The sequence below is a fragment of the Balaenoptera acutorostrata genome, chromosome 7 (genome assembly GCF_949987535.1).
Source record: "Balaenoptera acutorostrata chromosome 7, mBalAcu1.1, whole genome shotgun sequence".
Taxonomy (NCBI): Eukaryota; Metazoa; Chordata; class Mammalia; order Artiodactyla; family Balaenopteridae; genus Balaenoptera; species Balaenoptera acutorostrata.
Window position 1 is genome coordinate 30,031,225 of NC_080070.1, and position 13,369 is coordinate 30,044,593.

Here is a 13,369-nt window from a genome sequence, read left to right on the forward strand (position 1 = left end):
TCTTCTCCAGTCCTATTAAAACAATAATAAAGAGACCTTAAAAGGTATACACTCACAAGGATGTGAAAAACAGGAGAAAAGAGAACAGCAACAAAATTTTGAAAGACCTAAAGAAGAGAAGTAGATTTAGCTGCCCCCCTCCAAAATGAATTTTAAACTGGCTATAGAGGGAGCCAAGAGCAATCCTTAAATCCTTTAAAGTTTTAGGAATTGGTGACACCACCCTCTGAAAGTGGAAAATGGTTGAAAGTCAATTTGAGTAACAGATAGTTCTCCACATCCATTATCTCTGGCAAAATAAATAAAAAAGAAAATAAATAATTGAATTTTATTCTCAAATATAGGCTCTTTAGACTGCCAAACATGAGAAAGAATAATAGCTACACTTGTAAAGCACTTACTGTGAGCCTGTTATTTTCGAAGCACTTTATTTATTGTAAATTTATTTACTCATTTCATCCTTACCTCAGTCCTATGAGATGGACATCTAATTATCCTCAAATTACTAATGCATACAGCACCAAAAAAAGGAGAAACAAGTAACATACTGGATGCTGAGATATCTGCATCCTCCCCACCCAACCATCTTTCTTCTCTAAGACGCCATAATACTGCAGCCAAGACTCCACCCTCTAGGACGGAGATGGAAAGACTCTACTATAGGATCCTGATAGACTCATTAGGAAAGACTTAGAGTTACTGACATCAGTGTTTCCCAACTACATGGACCAGCCAATCACCTGCAGTAAAACCCACAATCTGCCAACATGAGCTCAGAGTCTCCAATCAACTCCTTAGTACCCCACTGATAAATATAAACAAACATGAGAATTACCAGGCATCTGAGGAAAACAGCTAAAATAAAAGTTTGAGAACAAAACAAACAAAAATTTAAAAAACAACTTAAAAAATCATTTAGGAGAAAAAAAAGATCTTGCAGATATAAGAAGACAAAATAATTCCTGCCACCCATCTGTTACCTATCCAACAATAGGTAACAGAAGATATTTTGATCATGAAACAATAATGCTATTTTTAAAAGTAATTCTCAGATAAATAAAGAGGCATTTAAATGTATATTTTCAGTAACTAAAAACTCAATAGATATGTTGGGATATACAGATTTAGAAAATTTTCTAGAAAATAATGCTAAAAAATAGAAATAGGAAATGCAAGAGAAGAGATAAGAATATCTGAGGGCCAGTTCAGAAAGTCAAACATCCATATAATAGGGGGACCCAAAAGAGAGAACAAGATTGAAAGGAAATAATTATCAATAAAATAATTCAAAATAATTTCTAGAAATGGTGGGTATGTAACTTTCCAAACTGTTGGATCCCACTGGTAGAGCTATAATAGCTAAAAGCAGACCCACACCAAGGCACATAATTTGGAAATTTCAGAGAACTTCAAAGAGAAGGGCTAAGCTTCTGAAGAGGAAAATAATTACGTTTAAAGGACTGGGAATCAGAATATCATTAAACTGCCCAGCATCAACATCAGAAGCTAGAAAGGCACCAAAGCATGGCCCTCTTTCAGTCAAGTGTGAGGGTAGAATAAAGATGTTTTCAGGAAAGCAATTTTCAAAAAATTTACTTCCTGTGCATTCTTTCTCAGGAAGCTACTGAAAGATACACTCCCCTAAAATGAGAGAGTAAGTGGATACAGAGGAAGGAATGCAATGCAGAAAACAAGAGAGCCAACCCATGAGAGGTGAAAGGGGTCCAGGACTAGAAATCTGCATGGAACACAGGGGCAAGCAGTCTTGTTTGGAGGAGCATGTCAGAAGATGCCTCACGTGATTTCTTCAGGAAGATAAAATCTATTGAGTACTTGATATATGTAGAGCGGAGTAAGACACTTGCCAATGAGATTGGGGTGGAATTAGTGAGAAGTACATAAAAAAACAAGCCAAAAAATAGCAGCAGCAAAAAACAGCAACAAAACAATAAATATCAGGAAATAAAAGTTGTGTAGAAAAGAAAAAATAGCATAATTTACTACATTGCTTTATTATAAATTGTATTAGCATACTTATACTAATATAAACACAGAATATTTATCTATTCAAAATTAAAATGAAATTATACTGAGGAATAGGAGTAAAAAGGGTACTATTAGGAGGTTAGGGTAAAAAAAGCAAAGAGAGTTAAAACCTTTTTTTCCCCCCAAAACAGAAGTCAATAAGTGCAGCCTAAAACTGAAACACCATGAAATGACAAATCAAGTATGTTATTTAGAGATATGGAGATAAATACCAAAATAATTACTAAATTTGGTGAAAGGGAGACATCTATGTGTTTGGGGTGGGGGATTTTTTTTTTTTTAACTTGTGAAATTTGTAAGTTATTTGACCCTTAAGCTATATGTATGTATAATTGTGGCAAAAATCATAATTTAACAGAGAACAGAAAAGGAGCTCTGCAATATCCATGCTGCTCATTTGCTTGATTCTTGACATAATCTGTTCTTTCTTATAAGAGAAAACTGTTAATTTTCCTTCCTCATTCTTAACTACTTCAAAGGAGTGATTGAATTTTAAGAACATAAAGCATGATGCTCGCTATAGCAGGGATTTAAAATTCATTTCTAAATAGTTTTATACATATATATATACACATATATATATATGTGTATATATATATATATATATATATATATATGTTTATGGGAAAATTTCAGGTGACAGATGTTAATAATCCAACAAGCTACAGGAGAAAAGAGTACCAAGGCTTTGATGCCCCAAGAGTTGCTGAAGGTCACAAACCAACTATGTAAATATCTAGTGGTAATAATACTTTAATAACAGAACTTCACTTTTTTTAATCTTTTATTCTTGGAGTTGGGGGAGGAGGGAAACATATGGTAGGAGAAGATAATGAGAGAAGGAATAAGAATGCTGACTTAAAAATCCACTAGGAACCCAAAGAAGTCCCATAATAACTTCACTATTTACCATCACTGATTATTTCTTATGAAACATGTGTGCTACAAATAAAAAGTTTTATTTGAATTCAGAATCATTTGTTTAGCCTGAAATCAATTAAGCTGCAAAAATTCCTCATCTATGGCAGCCACAAATATATGCCACAAAACAGTCCCTTTATGCCAAGGGATGGTAATAAGTTTAGACAAAAGAAAGTCAAAGGTGACTTCCAGAATTTTTACAGCAAATTCACTGAGTGCTATGGTCTAAGTGTTTGTGTTCCCTCCCTCCACAAATTCATATGTTGAAATCCTAACATCCAAAATAATGGTGTTAGGAGGTGGGGCCTTCGGGAAGTGAGTAGATCATGGGGTGGAGCCCTCATGAATGGGATTAGTGCCCTTACAGAAGAGATACCACAGAGCCCCTAGCCCCTTCCACCATGTGAGGGTACAATAGGAAGGTGGCTACCTAGAAGAGGGCCTTCACCCAACCATGCTGGCACCTTGATCTTGGACTTCCAGCCTCTAGAACTGTGAGAAATAAATTTCTGTTGTTTATAAGCCATCTGGTCCATGATATTTTGTACATCAACCTGAACAGACTAAATCACTGGGATTCTGCGTCAGTGGGGATCTTGTTCAGTGCACTGAAAAATAATTAAGGGCAGGTGGGACTCTGGCCTTATATAAAAAGTCAGTATGGGTATCAAGAATATTAAGAACTTGATCACAGCACATTGATATATGTACTAAAAAAGAAAGGTCACTGTTCTATCTCATTTATAATCTGAAACACAGATACATGAGTGAGAGAGTAAACACTGAATGACACATTATTGATAGTGTCATATTTATCTGACACTATTTATCTGACACTGTTGTATGTGATAAGAATATGACATTTTAGGGGATAAAAAAACCACTGAAAACATTGCTATACATATCTTTTGACCCAACAAGTTCAGTACTAGGAATCTTTCTCCCAAAATTCCACATATGTACAAAAATATATGCATAAGAATGTACACTGCAGAATTATATATAAGAGAAAAAAGAAAACATCTAAAATGTTCATTAATTTTAGAATTTCCAAGTGATACATCTGATTTATAGAATATTAAAAATCCATTTGACTGTATATATACAGTCATACACAGCCTTGAACATATATATGGTAATATATCCTAGATAGTTTTAGATCAAAAAATTTTTTAAGTATTTTACTGTGATCTCATTTATATTTTTTAAATATCTGCATGTGTGTACAATATGAATTTCAATGCCTAGAATAGGCCCTAGAAGAATACACACTGCTTGTTGGTAGTGATTACCTGATTACCTCTGGGAAGGTTATATGGAAAGGATGAGGGTTTAGAGAAGCCATATGTAATAGTGGGATTAAGGGTATGGACTTTGGTGCCAGACCTCTTAAAGTCTGAATCCTGGCCACTTACTGTATATCCTCTCTAGATCCTTCAGTGTCCTCATTTTTAAAGTGTATGGGTACATGTGAATATTGCTTAGAACAAATGTGGCACGTGATCAATTAGCAAGCATGAAGCAAACGTTCATCGGTATTATTAAGGGAGAATTTTAGTTTTCATTCTGTAACTGCTGTTTTATTTAACTCTTGTACAATAGATCAGTGTACTATTTTATAATCTAAAATAAAGAGCAAATCGAGAAATTTTGGTGTAATTGTTCTAATAATGATGAAATTGTACAAAAATGTCTGGGCATTGAGTTCCAAGACCTTCTGCCCATTCACTGCTAAATGAACTAAAGTACTCAAAGTAAATAATTACCCCTCTACTATCTCAAGGGCAGGAAATTATTGCTCTTCCCCCTTAATGAGTCCCACAGTGCTGTGTACACAGTGGGTGTGCACTAAATATTTCCTGATAATGATAATGGCGAGGATGCTGACAGCTGTGACATACTATAAAGCTTAATTTAAAAGCCATCAGGAAAATGTAACACAGAATATGGCCCTTCTGAATTTTGTCTGCATGGGAAACAAATTCTGTTAGATTACTAATAAAGTAATTCAGGGCACATTGTACTATTGATTGCTTTGGAACCATCTGAGTTTTTGCTCATTAGTATGATCTAATTATTATTTCAGATGATTCAGAGGGCATGACAAGGTCCATTTCTATTATTTCAGTATTAAAAGTTAGTCTCCTGTAAGCATTTTCTAAATTAAATGCACAAAAGATGTTATCAACTAAATTATATTTAATCCCTGAAGCAAGACTTTGCAGCAGTGTGACTATTTTCTATTTCCTTAAATTGCAACGCTACTCTGTTTCTGCAGTGACATACTCCTTTTCTGTGTGTTTAAGCAGTCCATGCATGGAGAGAATGACTTTATTGGAAACATGATGATGCCTCTTTGTTCTAGCTCCATCTAAGTTTGGGGGGATGGGGCTCCAACTGTTTGTTTATAGGTTACACTCTCTCTCTTCTGCAATCACTGAAGCATCAGCCAGGTAGTATATCAACGACAAATTATCCCTCCTATCGGCAAAATCTGAAATTAATCTTTAATGATGAATGTCTATCTCCTTGATGCCAGTGTGGTGGTGACTGCAGTGCTGGGAGGAGACACCACAATTAATTTATAATACAGAGAAGATACACTGCAGGGAACAAGAGCCAGGACTATGGAGTGTTGGTGGCCTTTCTCAATGGGAGAGTCTCCCTCCATAACTGTATCCATCAGCATCTAGTCAGGGAAGGAAAACTACACTAATTATCTGAACAGGGAAATTTTAACATAAAGAATTGTGAACTATTAACAGGATATGAACTACTTAGAGGGGCAAGGAAAACTCTAAAGATTACGGGAATAGCAGACCTAAGGAGTAGCTGCCACTCTAAGGTAGAGACAGAACAGCCAGGAAGGAACAAGCTGAGAAGGGGATTCTGCCCACGGCTGAGACTGAGACCTCATTGGAGAGGGTGTACCTGTGGCTCAGTAGATGACGGAAAAGTCTACTGAGGTGTCCCAGGTTGGGCCTGGATGCTGGGGCGCTGATGAGACACACTAATAAGCTGCTGCTGGAGCATTAATAAGACTCACTGGAAAGTCACCTTAGGTGCCAGCAAAGACTGAAAACTTGCTGGGATGATGGTGGAATTTGCAAAGAAGTCTACTCTCTGGGGTGCCCATGAAGATTTCCAATGGGAAAGCCAAGCACTGGGGTGCCTTCCCGACTCACTGGCCACTGGCCCAGGCGGTGACAAGATTCATTGAGAGATGAGCGCCACTTGCAGTTGTACACTGAATGATGCAAAAGGATGAATCACACCATATCTGGGACAAGAAGCTCCCTTCCTCCTACTGTATCCCTCCAGTGCTCTCTATTTGCAATACTAATAGTGTGCTGCCTGGCAGAGAAATATTTGCAAGGTTGAGCTTCTTTATCACAAAGCAGGGCAAAGAAGAGTGGATCTGGAACTCAGAGGCAAAAAATTGATAACTGGTACAATAGTCAAGCCTGAGATATTGGAATTATATTTTATTAAAGGACCTCCTAGAAGTGACTCTCCTAATTTCTTGACCATTTATTCATTCATTTATTAACTCAGTCAAGAAATATTTATTGATTACATACCATATAACAGGTACTATACTATGGACCAAGATTAGAGTCACAAATGAAAAATATAATTCCTGGACTTGATCTCTGATGGCTGGTCTTCTCCCTGGGGTTCTTAATTCCACCCTCAGTTTGCTCAGTATTCTGTTACTCTCTTGATCAGTCCCCTCTCCCTGGCTTTCGCCTCCTTTGTTCCCAGCATGCTCCTCAGCCCTAGATGGCTACACTCAAATAAAACAAATAACACAGTGTTTAGTCAAATATGTTTACATAAAAGTCTAGAAAGATGGTGACATCCTAAATTAGAACATTGGCAGTTGGAGATTAGGAATCAAGCACAGTAAGGAAGATGCTTAGGAGGTAGAATAAGCAGTTCCCGGTGAACACGTTGATGGAGAGCATATGCAGAAAGAATGACAATCAGGTTTTTTTATGTTGTTAGAGAACTTTCACCAAGAAAGGGTCTACAGGAAGGAGAGGTGGCTGGGGTGGGGGGACTGAGTAGGAAATAATTAGGTCAGTTTACACATCTGGAGTCTCGGGTGCATAAGGGGAAAGATCTAGCAGGAAGGTGATGTTTGCCTAGAACAGAAGAGCAAGTCCAGGAGTCATGATCATAGAGGAGTTTTCCCAGTTCTTGAATGAATGACTGAATGAGGAAAGTAGCACAGAGCAATATGATGAGATCTGGGGCAGAGGGAAAGCAAAGTTTCCATATATAATCCACACACATTCTCCACTGTGGGTCTACTTTTGACCTTCATTCTAGGCTAATGAAGAAGATGAAGTTATCTTCACATCATTTCCTTAGCCTATAACAAGAAAAGGTGAGAAAATGTGGCTTCTCAGACAAATTCTCCTTTGGAAGCAAGATGGCTGCCACAGTTCCAAGTATCATGTACAGATATAGCCACATCCAGTGTGTGTGCAAGACTCTCCTCCAAGAGGTGAATGCCGTAAACCAGCCTAATGCACCTGCTGCACTGGAGAGAATAAAGAACACTACAAACATTGGACAGAATAAAGAACACTACAAACAATCCAAAAGGAAAGTAATGATCTAAGTGAGACCTAGAGAGGGAGATCGCAGAACAAGCCTTCCATGCAGGTGCAAGGACTATTGGGCACTTAGTTTCTTTTCCACTGAAAACTCCACCCCCAACATTCTGCCCTGAGATTTATCCCTGATTTCCATTTTACAGCTTGAGCAATGCAGGAGTCCTTTTTTTCTCCTTGCAAGGAATCAGTTGTCAGAATGGCAAAGGAAGGAAGAAGAAAGAAAAACAGAGGTGGATGGAAAGAGGAAGATAGCCTACTCTTCGCCAGGCCAGAGCTTCGAGACTCAGAAATCTCATTAAAAATACATATTCGGAGGACTGACCCTCACAATTTTTCATGCTGCTGCAAATGGCTCAAGGACCATCAACTAGAAAACTGTGCCCCTAGTGGTTACAGTGTGCTGCTGATTCTTGTATTATAGATGTTCAGTAAGAGTTTAGGATGGTGTGAACTAGGATGATTTGGGTTTAAGAAAGAAGCAGAACTCCAGCTTGGATTTAAAGAGTGGGAGAGAGCAAGGCAGACTCTTCCTATTTATATAGGAATGAACATGAAGTGCCTGTGCAACAGAACATTTCACCTTTGGGACCCTGCTCCTAGCCCCACAGCCTCTCAGAGCAGAATAAGATGGTGAGAACAGGAACTAATGTGGATGCAGTCGGCTTGAAAAGAATGGGATAATTCAAAGATACACATTTAAAGTAGCAATTTAAGATCTTACTGAGAAATCACATTCATGGGAGGAGGAGAGAGAAGAACCAAACAAGAGCATAGGAAAATGATGCTATTACTTACAAAAAAAAAAAATGAAGGGGGAATAGGTAGATTAAGTCAGAGACATGAGGCAAGAGAAGTAGGCGGGAACCTGGTCCTATAGAACCTACAGGTTATCTTAACAATTTTAGACTTCAATTTAAGAGTAAAGGTAAACCCTGAAGAGTCTGAAACAAGAGAGTGATGTGTACAGATTTGTGTTACAGGTAACACATCTTGCTCCACAAAGAATGAATTAGAGACCAACAGACTGAGGGCAGGGAGAATTCTGAGGAGGTGTTTGTAGTAATCCATCCAAAAGACTGTGGTCCTCTGAATATGGACAGTGGAAGTGGGGCTGCATCTATGTGAACAGATTTAAGAAATAGTTAGGAAGTAAATTTAAATAAGATTTGGGGATAGTACAGAGTAAGAGAAGAGGAAGTGTAAAGGGTCAAAGATCATGACCAGACTTTTGGCTTGGCCTTCTGTGAAGTGCAGAACTTGAGAGAAAGAGAGATTACATGAATAGGGGTAGTGGTGAAGGATAAGTTCATTCTTGGATGTGTTACATTTGAGGTGACACTGAAGCATCATCCAACTGGGGAAGGATGGATGTGTCTGAAATTCAGCCTGAGGTGGAAGCTCTAGACCCTAGAATTTAAGGAAAGCCAGGCCTGTTGGAGGTCTGATGGGATGGCCCCATAGGGATACCTGAGAGTTTCTGGGCAGTAAGCCTTAGGTAAAAAGAGTTACACAATTTGGTTTGAGAACTGATCCAAAAAAGAGAGATGAATTTTGAACGCATGTTTTATAAATCAAATTATCCTCTGGTTCATCCCCTCAGGAACCCACACTGCATTCTTGGGTTAGAGACCTTAAAAAACCAGAATGAGTAAAATCTAAATCTGCTTCTTCTCCATAACCTCAGTGGACACTGAAAGTAGAAGGCTTTAGTAGCAGTAGGTCTCCAGGGGCAGGAGTGACATTCTTTGTGATGAAAGTACATCAGGCACAATGATGGTGCCTTCAGGATCCTCTGCACTAGTGCCCTGCAGAGGAGTTACCAGGGAAATTGGTGGGGTCTTTCATGGGCATTGGTGGACAGTGGCCATGGTGATGATTATCACACAAAGGAGCTTAGAAATACATCCCTCAAGTGCCAATTTTTGTAAATTCAAGAGGATCTTACTGGAAAGAAACTTACAAACAGCCAACTAGCAGAACTCACGTGGACCCCTCAGCCATCAATGTCCCATATAGAGCTGTGCTTAGGCCAGGCATAATTGGATGAATACCATGAAAAAGCCTCCTTGAGGGGCCCATCCCAGTAATGCACTATCTATTTATGGGAGCAGGACATATCTAGACCAGTATGTTACAACAGAAGCTCTCTGACTCAAGAAAAGAGTTTGTTAGAAAAAGAAAGTCTCCAGAATTCACTGCTAGTTGGTATCAGCCTGTTTATCAGTTGAGCTAACTCATACCTGCTGAGCCAGTTTTTTTCTATGCTTTTAGAAAAGGGGAGAAAATGAGCCTCCAGGGCCTTCCAGATTCATCTCTCTTTAATGATAAAAGATGCACTTGCAAAAAATATAAAGATACTTTAGCTTAAAGGAAAGAAAATAATTGATGCCACATTCAACCTAGTTGTAAGAGGACAGGAGCAATCCCTTAGGAGAGGGCACACTTCAAAAATTTCCATTTAAGAAGGGCTTAGATGTATTGTCAATGCTTTAAAAACTCCTAGAAATATCTGGGAAAAATATGGGGTATTTTTTTGGTGATCAAAAAAAAGAGCATGTAGGAGAGGAGCCAGAGAAATATTCTTTTGGGTCTCAGAAACATGTAGTCTGGGACAACTGGATTATCCAACAAAATGGATTACAGACAGATACACACATATATGGAGGAAAGAATTATCATATAGTCCCTCTACCAACGTGTCAGTAAATTTAAATCTGACACCATTTTGCTTAAAGTAGGCAATAGATACCTTGACCATCAAAAGGGCTCCGAGTATTTTAGTTTTATTTTAAGAGAGAAAATTCAGATACCATGGAAACATTTTTACTGACCTAGTTTTGTTTCTGCATTGAGCTGGAGATGAGGAGTAAATGTGGAAAACAGAAATCAAGAAGAAGAAACATTTCTGTTTCTTTGCATTTATTTTTTTTATTACTCCACCTCAAGCTCCATATCAACACATTCCCTACTTTCCTTAAAGTGCTAAATTATCTCCAGGGATTAGCCACATACATCCTTTTCCTTACAATCAGTAGAAACAAGCCCCCATTTGTGTGTGTGCAGTGCACGTGTATGTACTCTTAAATCCTCGATTCTTTACCGATATCGCAACAGACACCATCGACTGGAGCCCCCATTTCATTCTTTCCTCTTTCTTTTATTAATAAATCACACACACCCTTATTCAGGTTTGAGCAGGCACCCAGCTAGACTGCATTTCCCTGGCCTCACTTGCGTTCAGCAGTAGCATTGTTACCAAATTCCCACCCAGGGAATGAGAGCAGCAGCAGGAATCCACGTGGTTCCCTGGTACTTCCAGGAACCCCCGTCCTCATCTGTCGCTTGGGGGACCTCATGGAGCAGAGGTGTTACATTAAACAGAATCAAACATTTACTTTATTTAAGCTCCTTCATTTTTAGGCCTCAGTTATAGCAACTTAACTTGTACCCTGATTACAATTGTACCCTGATTACAAATATCAAACGACAGAGAATTGCCAGCCTATTTTGTAGCACTGTATTAGGAGAGGTACGCATTGCTGAAGACTTTGGCATGTATGTTTCATCTAATTCAGTCTTACTCCTACATCTATTTATGTCCACTTTACTGTGCAAAATTTCAGCTGTTTCTCAGATATCTAGTTTTTTGTTAACACTTAAATCTGGCTGGTATTTACTTTTAGCTCACCAGGTGTTAATATTTTATCTGATATTTTTCAAGTCCCTTCACTTATAGAAATGAGTTCTGAAGGCACCAAATATTACTCATTGCATTCAAGAGGCCAGAATGATTGCATTAAGTTAAATCTCTGTCTTTCTAGCTGATAGCCAATGATTCCCATTATGACAAAGCTGTGTTGACTATCATCAAAAGAAATGTCACAGCACACAGACTTCTGGTTTTATTGGCTAATTTGGTGGAAATAAAACTAATGTGGTTTTTGCAATGAAACTAAGACTCTAAGGAATGTTCTATAAAATCTTCCCTCTTCAAAAGCATGATTAATTAGTGTGCTCTATTTAACCATCTCCCTTTTTATTTTATTTTATTAAGGGTGTTTTTCCTCCCCTGGCATATGGTTAGAAAAGTATTATATTTCATGCAGATTTGGACAGTATTTGCCACCTTTAAAGTTTGAAGAGTTACAGGTCATACTCCTTTGCATTGGAAAACCCCACTAGCTGCTTATCTAGTGAGATTTAAGGGCACCAAAACTCTCACTGCCTTAAGATATCTCCTTCTTGTTGTAGTAAGCCAACTCTCATTATGAATGTCTCACATTTTTGTTAGAGTATTACCTTTGGAAATCCCTGTTCAAAATGTGATTGTACCATTTTAAATGGATAGTATATAGCATGTTCATGTGTTGGCAAAGATGGAATTTTTATATTATCTAATGTCATATAGCCAAATGGCATGAGGTTTTGGATCATAAGAGAGATACATTTTTATATTAGGGAGAAATAACAACATGGCTAAAAGAGCCTATAAAGAATGCTCTAGTGAGCATTGAGTCATTCAGGAAGAACTGAGATACATTGGATAGTGAGGACATCTTCTTATTGGCAGAATTTGAATGGGGTCTAGGGAATATAGTAGTAATGTATTTCTGCATACAAATGTTTCATTTATTTTGATGGCTGTGTAACATACATATAGGAGAATAAAGGAAATAGACACTAAGCTATTCAAGGATGGTAGGGCATCAGCTGCCAACTCAAATGGGTCAGGAGAAAAAATAAAAGCTCTCTGCAAATGGCATTATTTTTTCTTTTTTATGGCTGAGTAATATTCCATTGTATATATGTACCACATCTTCTTTATCCATTCTTCTGTTGATGGACATTTAGTTGCTTCCATGGATGGACCTAGAGATTTGCATACTGAGTGAAGTAAGTCAGACACAGAAAAACAAATATCATATGATATTGCTTATATGTGGAATCTAAAAAAAGGGGTACAAATGAACTTATTTACAAAAGAGAAGTAGAGTCACAGAGGTAGAAAACATACTTATGGTTACCAGGGGATAAGGGCAGGGAGGGATAAATTGGGAGATTGGGACTGACATATACACACTACTATATATAAAATAGATAACTAATAAGAACCTGCTGTATAGCAAAGGGAACTTTATTCAGTACTCTGTAATGGCCTATATGGGAAAGAATCTAAAAAAGAAAAAAAAGAGTGAATATATGTATATGTGTAATTGATTCACTTTGCTGTACACCTGAAACTAACACAGCATTGTAAATCAACTATACTCCAGTAAAAATTTTTTTTAAAAAAAGGAAGAAATGCAAAGAAAAAAAAGCTCTCTGTACTAGACTTGCAACTATTCTGTACATTTGTGATTGGTTCAAAATAAGTTTTTTAAAAAAAATATTCAAAAATCAACATTGAAAGAAAATATGTTAAAGAAATGCTCAATCTCATCAGTGTTACTTCAACTCACTTGTACTTCTCAAATAATAACTTACTACTTTCTTTATGTGATTCAATCTGTGTGTGTTCAACTCTGAGTATTACAACAGAGATTAAGAGTACAGAATCTACAGCTAGATTATCTGAGTTTGAATCCAGTTCTGTCATTTACTATCTGTGAGATATGGGCAAATTACCTCACCTCTCTGTTCTTCAGTGTCCTTATTTATAAAAAGTAAGGATAAAATGAGTTAACATATATAAAGCATTAAAGTATTGACTGATACATATTTATGGATAAATAAATGTTATAGAGTCAACTTTGTTATATAAAGGATTTTGAGTTCTA